This window comes from Beta vulgaris, chromosome 6, assembly GCF_026745355.1.
Source record: "Beta vulgaris subsp. vulgaris cultivar EL10 chromosome 6, EL10.2, whole genome shotgun sequence".
Classification (NCBI taxonomy): Eukaryota; Viridiplantae; Streptophyta; class Magnoliopsida; order Caryophyllales; family Amaranthaceae; genus Beta; species Beta vulgaris.
The window spans coordinates 59532168-59543295 of NC_079207.1; positions in this window are offsets into that span (position 1 = coordinate 59532168).

Here is an 11128-nt window from a genome sequence, read left to right on the forward strand (position 1 = left end):
TCATCGTACCATCTACACCATGACAGACAGTGTTTACAGTGGATGGGGAGGTGTCAATGCCCCTCTCCGTTAGTGTCTCTACCATGACGTTCCCCTTCTTATCGCTGGTACTTAAGCTAGCGAGCTTGGATAGGGCATCATCCGCCATATTCTCTACTCTCGGTACCAGCTTTACCTCGAAGCTCTGCAATCCGGTTGTCAGCTCTTGACCTTACTCAGGTATTTTTTCATGACGGGCACTCGTGCTTCGTATGTGCCCTCAATCTGACTTGATATCAGCTGGGAATCGGTTATCATGAGAATCTTCTTGGCACCAGCCGCAATGTTCAGACTTATTCTGGCCAGGGGTGCTTTGTATTCTGCCTCGTTATTAGAGGCCTTGAAACTGAACCGAACGACATATTCGAAAATCTCCCCTTCTGGGGACGTCATCACTACGCCGGCTCTTACTTCCATTTGTGCAGCTTAGCCGTCAACTGCTATTTGCCAAGTGCCGACAGGGTCTGATATTTCCGCATAAGTTGTATTGACAATGAACGCCGCCAATGCTTGGGCCTTGATAGTCGTATGAGGCCGATATTCAATTTCAAATTCTCAGAGCCCTAGTGCCCATTTCAGCAGCCTGCGGATCGTATCGAACTTGTGGAGAGCCTTTTCTAGATGCTGATTAGTGAGGACCTGAATGGTATGTGAGTTGAAGTATGGCCTCAACTTTATTGCCGCAAATGAGTACGACATATTCATCTTTTCCAACAGCTCATACCTCTGTTCAGCTCCAGCCTGGACATGGGTTATGAAATATATGGGGCTTTGTTGCCCCTACCTCTCTACTAATAATATTGCAGCTACCGTCTTTTCACATACTGAGACGTACAATTGGAGCTTGTCTCCAAGTTCCGGCCGGGTTATCGTTGGCAACTTCTTGAAGTGCTCCTTGACCTGTTCGAAACCCTCTCTCTGCTCATCCCCCCATTCGAACTTCTTATTCCCCGTAAGGACTTTGATGAACGGCAGGGCTTTTTCGGCCGATTCTGAAACGAACCTGGTGAGGGCTGCCGTCCTGCCTGTTAGCTTCTGATGTCCCGGATGCTCTTTCGCTCCAGCAACTCACTGATGGCCCGTATCTTGTCAGGGCTGGCATCTATCCCCCTCTCGCAAACCATGAAGCCCAGAAATTTCCCGGATCTCACTCCGAACACTTATCTATTTGGGTTAAGCTTCATTTTGTGTGTTCGAAGGGTTGCAAATGTCTCGCCTATATCAACGACATGAGTCTCCTCCGTGAGGCTTTTCACAATGCTGTCATCAACATACACCTCCACATGACGACCTTTCTGGTACTCGAAGATTTTGTCTACCAGCTTTTGATAAGTAGCGTTGGCATTCTTGAGACCAGAAGGTATAGCTTTATAGGCATATACCCCTGCATTATTGTTGAAGGCCGCTTTGCTTCTATCGGATTCTAGCAGGCTGATATGATGTTACCCGGAGAAGGCTAACATGAAACTCAGCAGAGCGTGGCCGCTAGTGGAGTCTACCAGTTGATCGATCCTTGGGCAAGGGATAACAGTCATTGGGTCAAGCTTTATTGAGGTCGGGGAAGTCTACATACATCCGCCATGACCCATTGGCCTTCTTGACTATTACCACGTTAGCCAACCATTCCGGAAAATCACAAGGCTCGATGAAATCTGCCACTAGCAGCTTATTAACCTCTTCTTTGATGGCCGCATTCTTTTCTGAAGAGAAGTTCCTTTTCTTTTACTTTACCCGTCTGACGTCCTCGTTGATGTTCAACCTATGGACCATAAATGCTGGGTCAATTCCCGGCATCTCATCTGCAGAGAAGGCAAAGATGTCGGCGTCGCCTCGCAAGAGGATTATCAGGTTGATCTTGACTTCAGCTGCCAAGTCTTCTCCTATCTTTACCGTTCTTTTCGGCCTTTCCAGCTTAAGGCTTACTTCTTCTATCTCACATTCCGAGCTAAGTCGCGGCAGGTCTGTCCGCCTTCAGTCGAAGTTCTCGATTGATAGGGGTCTCTTTGCTTTGTTCTCCGTCCCGCGTCGTTCTCTTGCCGACGGTGGTGTCTCTGCTGGTCGCTTGTGATCAGACTTTTTGAGGGTCGTCAGATAACAAGCCCTAGCGGACTCTTGATTCCCATTGATTTTCTCTGGCTTACCTTCGTTTGACATGTAAATCATAGTCAAATGGTAGGTATAGACCACTGCTTATGATTCATGGATCAGAGGTCACCCTATGATGGCGTTGTAGGCTGCCGGGATGTCGACGACCAGAAACTCCACCATCATGTCCCTGGAATGGGATCCTTCAGCTAGCTTTAACGATAGCTTGACGGTTTCTTCCGGGACGATAGATGCCCCTGTAAATCTTATTACGGGATATGAGACTGGCTTCATACATTATGCCTCGAGGCCCATCTTCTCGAACATCTCTTTGTATAGTATGTTGGCGGAACTTCCGCCATCTACCAACATGCGATGGACCATCGCTGTCGAGATCTGCAGAGATACTACCAAGGGATCATCATCGCGGTAAGTGATTCGCTTAGCGTCCTCTGACGTGAGCTCTACGGGCGACATGTTTGGGGGTGCCGGCCATTGCCCGGTATTAAGATAATTCACTTGGTGCCTAACTTCCTTCAGACTGGCCTTGGCACCGTGTATACTTCCCCCACGTTTTGGTCCTCCGGAGATGACATGGATTTCAGTAATCCTTTCCTTTACTGACTTTCTGACGCCGCTCTCATCTTCTATGAACGGGGACTTCCGGTCCACCTTTGCGAGGTACTTTGTGAAGTATCCTCTCGTTATCAGATCTTCGATGTCGTCTTTCAAGTCCTTACAATCATCAGTGATGTGACCATAATCCTTATGGAACTCGCACCACTATGATTTATCCCGGCCCTTATAGTACATCTTTCTGGGCCGCTGCCACTTATCGTCTTTCTTGTGGAGCTCGTATATCTCAGCTTGAGACATCGTCGGAGGAGTGTACTTGCGATATCGATCAGGTCTCCCTTCATGACCCTTCTTTACCGTATTACTTTCCTCCCTCCTCCCGAAATTGTCCAGCTTTATGTCCTTTCGATACCTGTCTTCCTTGCGATTTCGCCTTTTCCTTCACATCTCATGTCGGCCTCTTAGCAGCTGCCTCTTTGTCAAACTCCTGTCCTCCGATGAAGTCGTTTGCCTTGCCTAAGACTTCTATTAGGCTCGTCAGCTTTTTGAGACCCATGTAGCTTATGAAGCCAGACCCTTCTTTCAGACTTGTCATCAGGGTTAAGACCGCTACCTCCTGTTGTAGACTGGGGATGGTAACAGCTTCCGCATTGAAGCGCCCTACATAGTCCCTCAAGCTTTTAGAGTCTCCTTGGTTGATGGACATCAACTAGCCGGTAGTCTTCTCTCTGCGTTTGTTACTGACAGAATGGGTAACAAATATGGAAGTGAGCTGGCGGAAGTCGAAAACACTTGCCGGTGGTATACTCTTAAACCACGTTTCGCCAAGCGCAATTAGTGTAGAGGGGAACACCTTACACCATACCGAGTCGGTATCAGTGTATAGTAGCATGTGTCCCTCATAAGCCGATATGTGGTCCTCCGGATCAATCTTGTCGTCATATTTGCATGTCCGCAATTTGATCTTCTCCATGGGCTCTTGAAGGATGACCATGGAGAAAGGAGAGTTTCTCATTAATACCGGTGCCCTGCGCCTGTACTCGCCTCTTCTTTTGGTTGGTTTGGCTGTTGCATGTCCGTTTCTTGCATCTCCTCTTCTTCCTCCTCCCCAACCTGCTCAATGGTTCTATGATAAATGCATTGACCATGCCAATTCTTATCAGCCATGTGGACCGGTATGTAGCTTAGTCAGCCCCCATACAATAAGTTTACTATACAATATATAATAGATGAATGTAAAAGCCAAAGTAAACAAAAAGATGTTCCTGGTTTTATTTAAAAACATTCTATTGGCTTAGTGGGGCTCATGGAGACTAAGGTAAAGGCTGCTAATATGGTTAGACTTTGTCAATATATGTTTCAAGGGTGGTGTTTTAATTCCAATTTGAGTTTTCATCCAAATGGAAAAATTTTGCTTCCTTGAAAGCCTGGTGTTTTCAATGTAACAATTGTTAAAGGCACTGATCAACTGATTCATTGCTATATTCAACCAGTCAGTGGTGTCCCTGATTTTTTCTGCACATTCATTTATGCATATAATGAAAGCACAAAAATAGCTAGCTTGTAGGAGGAGATCACGCAAGTTCATACTCAGATGCCTTGGGTTATGTTTGGTGATTTTAACTGTATAAAAAATGCTGCTGAGAGAATTAGTGCTACTGTGAGAAATAGTCAAATGGAGGATATTAATAAATGTATGTTTGATTGTGGGTTAGATGATACCAAATGTTGTGGTGATTTTTACACGTGGAATAATAAGTAAGCTGACAATGCTTGAGTTAAACTAAGCTGGATAGCATTCTAGCTAACCATGTTTGGATTGATGTTTATGATTCTGCTGAGGGAGGTTTATGGAAGAGGGTGATTTTGATCACTAACCAGCTTTGTTAATTGTGTATCCTAAAGTCGCAGATGGCAAGAAACCCTTCAAGTATTTTACTATGTGGAAGCTTTTTGAGGATTTTAATAACTTGGCTAGTATATGTTGGAATGCAGTAATGGAAGGGACTAAGACGTATGTTCTTGTCTAGAAGATAAAGCACATAAAGAAAGATTTGAAGTAGCTTAATAAGAAAGGCTCTAATGATATTCAGGCTGATAACATTAAGGCATATCAAGACATCTTGACTACTGAGGCTAAAATAACCACATTTAGTTGATGATAAGTTACAAGCTGTGAATGAGTAAGTTGAAACATACAACAAAAATTGATTTTCTGACACAGAAATCAAAATTGAATTGGCGTAGAGATAGTGTTGATAATACAGTTGTATTTCACCAAAGTATAAAATATAGAAGAATTCAAAACCATGTTTACGGTATAAAACTGTGGTGGAGTGTGGACGGATGATCTTGCAGCTGTGAAGGAAGCTTTCTCATCATACTATCAACACCTCCTCAATAATGTTCAGCAAGATAGAAGAAGTGTAGTTCCTCGGTACAGAGTGGTCCAATGCTCACTGATGAGCATAGTGTTTCAACACCTTATACTGTTGAAAAAATTAAGCAAGCCTTATTTTCAATCCCTCGGGAGAAGGCACCTAACCCAGATTGATTTGGGACACATTTTTTTAGACATGCTTGGGAGATCATCAGTACTAATATTTTTGATGTCGTTTTGGATTTTTTTAGAAGTAGGAAACTACTTAAGGAGTTGAATGCTACTGTTATTACTCTTGTGCGTAAGAGTAAATGCCCAAATAATGCAACTAATTTTAGACAAATCTCCTGTTGCACCACACTATACAAATACATCACTAAGGTGATTTGTGGGAGATTAAAGAGGGTTTGATATCATTCCTGAAAATCAGGGTGGTTTTGTACATGGGAGGTACATTGTCCATAATATAATGGTGATTGAAGATGTTATGCACTTGTTTGGAACAATACAAGAGGGGGGGGGGGGGGATTGAATATTGTGCACTTACCTCAGGAAATTGCACTGAAAGATAGAAGTTGGTTTATACAATTATAGGAGCAGTGATGTTGTGTTAGTGTATAATTAGTTGTGTTGCTCTTCTATTTGAAGAGTCGTGTTTCCTCCCCTTTGTTAGGGTGGTAGGTTTTTATTATTCGTGTTCATATATACAATTCTTATCTTAGCAAGAAAAAATGTGAAACCGAAATAACCAAATATTGACATCCAACGACTTTCCCCATTTCCATTCTCTAAAAAACCATAGTCAATCTTCATTAATAATTATAGTGGATACCATCAACTATTTTGTTGATGACAATCCCTAAGTTCAATTTAAATTCCACTTCTTGGTATGAATAATCATAGTTTTTTTGTTGATGCAGTACGACTTGTCTTTTATTTACTACAGTCTTGAGTCCAGATGATTTAATATTGTTTTGTAAAGTTGACCACAGATCTGTGCAAATGATTTTGCAAGCCTTGAATTTGTTTACCGATACCGCTGTTCTTAAGGCAAGCCCTGTCAAGTCAAATGTTAATGGGTGTAGGATGACAGACCAGAAGATGAAGAGAATTGTGGATAGTTCTAAGTTCAAAATTGGTAGCCTTCCTTTTAGGTACCTAGGGAATAAGAGTACCTATCAATGTCAAGAAACTTTCCAAATCTGAAAATGAAAATAAGAATTTCAGAACTGAAAGTTGAAAAGAAAATTCTAGATCTAAAAATAAACCCTAAAAATGCCAAAAACGTAAACAAAAAAATCATATATAAAAATAAAAATAAAAACAAAAGCGGAAGGCCACTATTTTCAATTGCATGATCTAAGTTAGTAGCAAGTTTATTTTTCAGATCTAAAAATGAAAAATACGAATTTTCCTATATGAAAACTAAAATAGAAAATCAGATCTAAAATTGAAAACACGAAAGTCTAGACTTGGATAAATACTAAAACGATTAGATTTAAAAATTCTAAAAAATTTGAACCTGCCAAAGCAATATTCATTGCTGAAGATTCGCTCGCTGAAGAAGATGGGAGTAAATAGGAAAGGAGAGGAAGCAAGAGCTCGAAAATGCAGCAGAATTCGAGAAGCAATTTCGAGAAGTGAAACAAAAAGAAGACCAATACCGGCAAGAAGCCAAAGGCTCCAAATCAAAATTTGGCAAACGACGCTAATACAAAGAGTAAAAACCTGCCGGCAAGAAAGCCGAAGTGCTTCAACTAGCCGAAGTGTGTGAGAGTGATTCGACGGAATGTTAGAAGGGGCATGACGGAGTGAGAGTAATAGAATGTCAGAAGGCGAGCGCTTGAGAGAGATTTAGAGTGTGGTGTGAAGAGATATTAGTTTATTTAGGTTAGACGTGTTTGGTTAGGCTTTACGATTTGTGGGCCGAGGATCTGCGTCGGTTGGGCCATGACAGATGTTTGATCTGTGATAGGGCAATAGAGGACCATCAACATCTGTTTTGATTGTACATACAACATGTAATACTAGAATTTTTTGCACGCGATGCGTGCTTGAATTTTTTTCAAAACAAAAACTCGATTTTTTCCGACATAAGAGTCAAAATTTGAACATTAATTAGACATACGAAGTATAATTATTTTTAGTTGCAAAATTTGATTGGTTTAGTTTATGTCACTCAAGTCTCTCACCATTCTTTTTTTTTTTTTTACTTTTCAAAGTTAAATTCTATGAACAAAATAGAAAATTTATTGAATTTATTTATGATCTAATATTATAATTTTTTAGTTGATTTTTGAATTAAGTACAATATTTCATAAATTGTAAAGAAAATAGACACTTTGATTTCAAGTCAATTTTTTCATATGTTGTAGTTTGTAAGTGAATTTTTAAGTTTTTGTAAAGTTTCCTCATTTTAGTGATTTGCATAACGTAAATTTATGCAATTTTATGATTTTAGTGGACTTGTGAGTGATTGTTACAATTATATTTTTGATATTTTTAATTGAAGCCCCCTTTGATTTGTAAGTGAATTTGTAATTTAGAATGGGAAGGGGGTAACATAGTCTCTTCATTCGGGGACATCATAGCTCCCCCTTTCCCTTGTATAATAGAGATATGTTGTACTTTAATTCTTGAATGAAATTTTACATAAACCTTTTTACCTTGATAATTAATTGCTATTATATAATAGAAAAAATAGGTCCAAATATAAGTAAAAGTTTCATTCTATATAGAAAACACTATAAAAAAGTAAATAATTTTTTGTCTTGTCTAACTTCTAAATTATGATTTCACTAAAAATACACCTCTATTTTTTATCATGATCCACCATTAATTGTGAATGGTTCTTGAGAATAGTGATTTGTAAGTTAATTTTGGTAAATGTTTTTGTATGTATTGACGTTCTAGGTTATTAGCTAGTTTTAGTTTCTATGTTAATTTTAAGTTTTAATAAAGTTTCCTGATTATTTGAGTGATTTTTATAACGTGATTTTCTCAATTGTATGGGTGATTTGTAAAGTTTCTTCTTTTAAGTGATTTGTGAGTGGGTGTTGTAAATTTATTTTCGGTAGTTTTCTTTGAGTGCGGATTTTGATTTTGACATTACTTTTGTAATTTAGAAAGGGAAGGGGGGCAAAATAGGCGTTTCAAAAGAGGACACCATTGCTCCCCCTTCCCTTATATAATAGAGATTTGACTTTGGTTAAAATATGGCGGGGCATTTCAACTACTGCTAGAGACCTCACAAGCCTCTTAGACTGGACTAAGAGAAGATGTAGGTAATGTTTGACTTTGGTTAAAACAAGTGATTAGCGTGAGTATTATTGCCACTTTTTATACCATTTGACATGAACGCAATAGTGTTCTTTGGAATATGCAAGTAAAATTTGTAATTCAGATTGTAAATCATATAGAATATATAGTCAAACAAAGAGTAGGGAATAGATTGCACAAAAACTGGATGATAGTGATATTAGTTAGCTTCAGAACTTGTAAAGTTCTCTGCTCTGGTGTATGCTACTGTTATGGCTCAATTGGTCAGGATGTCTTTGACGTTTCAAACATGTAACGTTGATGTCTTTGGCTGAACCTGTGACACATGGACTCGGTCAGAGAGTAACAAGTTTTAGAAGATTAAGGAAGACCAAGTCCTAATTAATTTAGCCAGTTGAGTCATGGAAATGGTTAATGATTGTGTCGAAGGAGCGGGGATATCATGTCGAGATTCTAGCTAATTGCATCCGATATTCTTAGGCGCACGTTGAAATCTGGATCAAGGTTATTTAAAGGTGGCAAAGCTGGGGAAAAATGCACATGACACATTCCACTGAATTTACGCAAGCTTGAGCAGCCATAGTTTACACTATTTCATCAAACACTTTAAATTCAAAGCTGTTATTCCTTTACATTGCAACAGAATTATTATACTTATAATAACCATCTTAAGGTGTATTGAATGTCGTTCATCTTGAACGTCAGTTTCTTATGATGGATTGGTGGACTCACATCCATCCGTGTTTTTTTACATTCATTTTGTCATCTTGGTCTTGTTGTCGTCGTCTTGGTCTTGTCGTTGTCGTCCCAAACTTGATATTTGTCATTGTGACAAAAATCTGCATAAATAATTTGGCGCCCGCCGTGGGGCCTACAACCAAATCTCTCATTGATTCTTATTTTTAATCAAGCATCATCATCGTTCTTTCTAATGGCTCCTAAAGAAATGCAAGTTGCCTTTGAGAAATTGAAAGCTAAAACGGAGTAGATGAAGAAGGATAATGATTCACTGACTTTTAAATTAACTTCGCTAAAAGAGCAAGTCTAAAATCTGCATGACGAGTTACGCTAAACCAACGGATCCAAGCAGCGACGTGGCAAAATGTAAAAGACGTCTCATTTATGCAATATCTCAACGGTGGAGAAAGTTCTCAGTGCGAAAAAGACGAAGACGATGAAGCCTGCGAAGACGAAAACATCCCCAAGGTTTATCAGCCCAATGAAGGCGACGTTATGGCCAAAACGATGGCTATAATTGAAAAGCAGGGTAGCCAGATGATGTGTCTCCTCTCTCAACTTTCTGGAGCCCATCTCCAAGTATCGTCGAGCATCGTGACGGTTATATCACGTCCCCGTTCGTGGAAGAGATCGCTAAGGCAGCGTTGCCGAAAAATATCAACCTTCTCATCATTCTGACCGCGACTTATAACAGATCTACTGACCTAGCGGAGCACGTCGTACAATAGAAGCAGCGGATGCAAGGAGCGTCCATTTCTTGGCACCTGGTCGAAGCTTGCATCTACAAATATCTCAGAGCGATTCGGACTGCAATCTTTTATGTCCGTGAGGATCCCACAAGAGCGCCTTCTACTTTTAATACGTTGACCGAACCTGCCCTGAAATGGCTCAGATCCCTCAAACCAGGAAGCATTGGCAACTTCTCAACCCTGGTGAAGAAGTACTATAGCAAATTCGAAGGTGATCGTAGTATCGAGAAGCAGACTAGTGACCTTTATGGCGTCATCCAAAAGCCAGGAGAACTAGTACCAGATTACTGTAATAGTTTTAATAAAGAAATTTTTGGTATATATTAAAGACATAGGTACTAAAACTACCAATGAATATTTCAGGAAAGGACTAATCCTCATATCCAAGCTGTACAACCGTCTCACCAAGTACCCTTGTGCGACGCCTGAAGAGGTGAAGTGTAGAGCTTTGGTGCAGATGCGATTGGAAGAAGCGATGCAATCCTCAACATAGTCTCGACGCGTCATGTATCTGAAGGCTCGCGTTATCACAAGACGTTCACGCCCAAGAAGCATAACTGGATGCCTCATCCATATAGTTGGCTACTCAGGTACATAATGTTCACGATGTGTCGGAATGTGCAGGTACAAAAGCCAAAGCTGATACCAACGCTTATCCCGGTATTGAATCATATGGTTTCTTCATTGATGTCGGAGGTGTTGTCAATGCCTTGACCAAAATTGGAGCGTCTGTTCTTTGTGATCGTGTCAATTTTATCACGACCATGGCCATAAGACCAAAGAGTGCATCGCCCTCAGGAGAGAGGTCGCATGCATTTTTAACACATGACATCTCCAGGATCTTCTCAGCGACAAGGGGAAAGCATCCTTTTATAGGAATCCTGCCAAGCCAAATCCGCCTGCGTCGCCTACTCATGTTAAGGTAATCAATGTTATTTCTGGTGGATATAACATTTGCGAACTAACATACTCAGCAGCCAAGCGGCTAGAAAGAGAAGGATCCCCCTCGCCCAAAGTTCCTAAGTCTTACAGCTGACATGACGAGCGAAAATTAGAGACGATGTCCATTACCTAAGACAACGATGATGTATGTGACGAGGATCACCATGATGGATTCGTTATATCCCTGAGCGTCAGTAACTACCTGCTACAATGCGTGTTTGTCGACGGTGGAAGTTCAACCAACATTCTCTTCAAAAACGAAAAAAGCCTGGTTGGTTTCAGCGCAGAAGCGCAACAAACCGTCGGAGACGTTACCTTGCCAACCTTCGACAAAGGCATC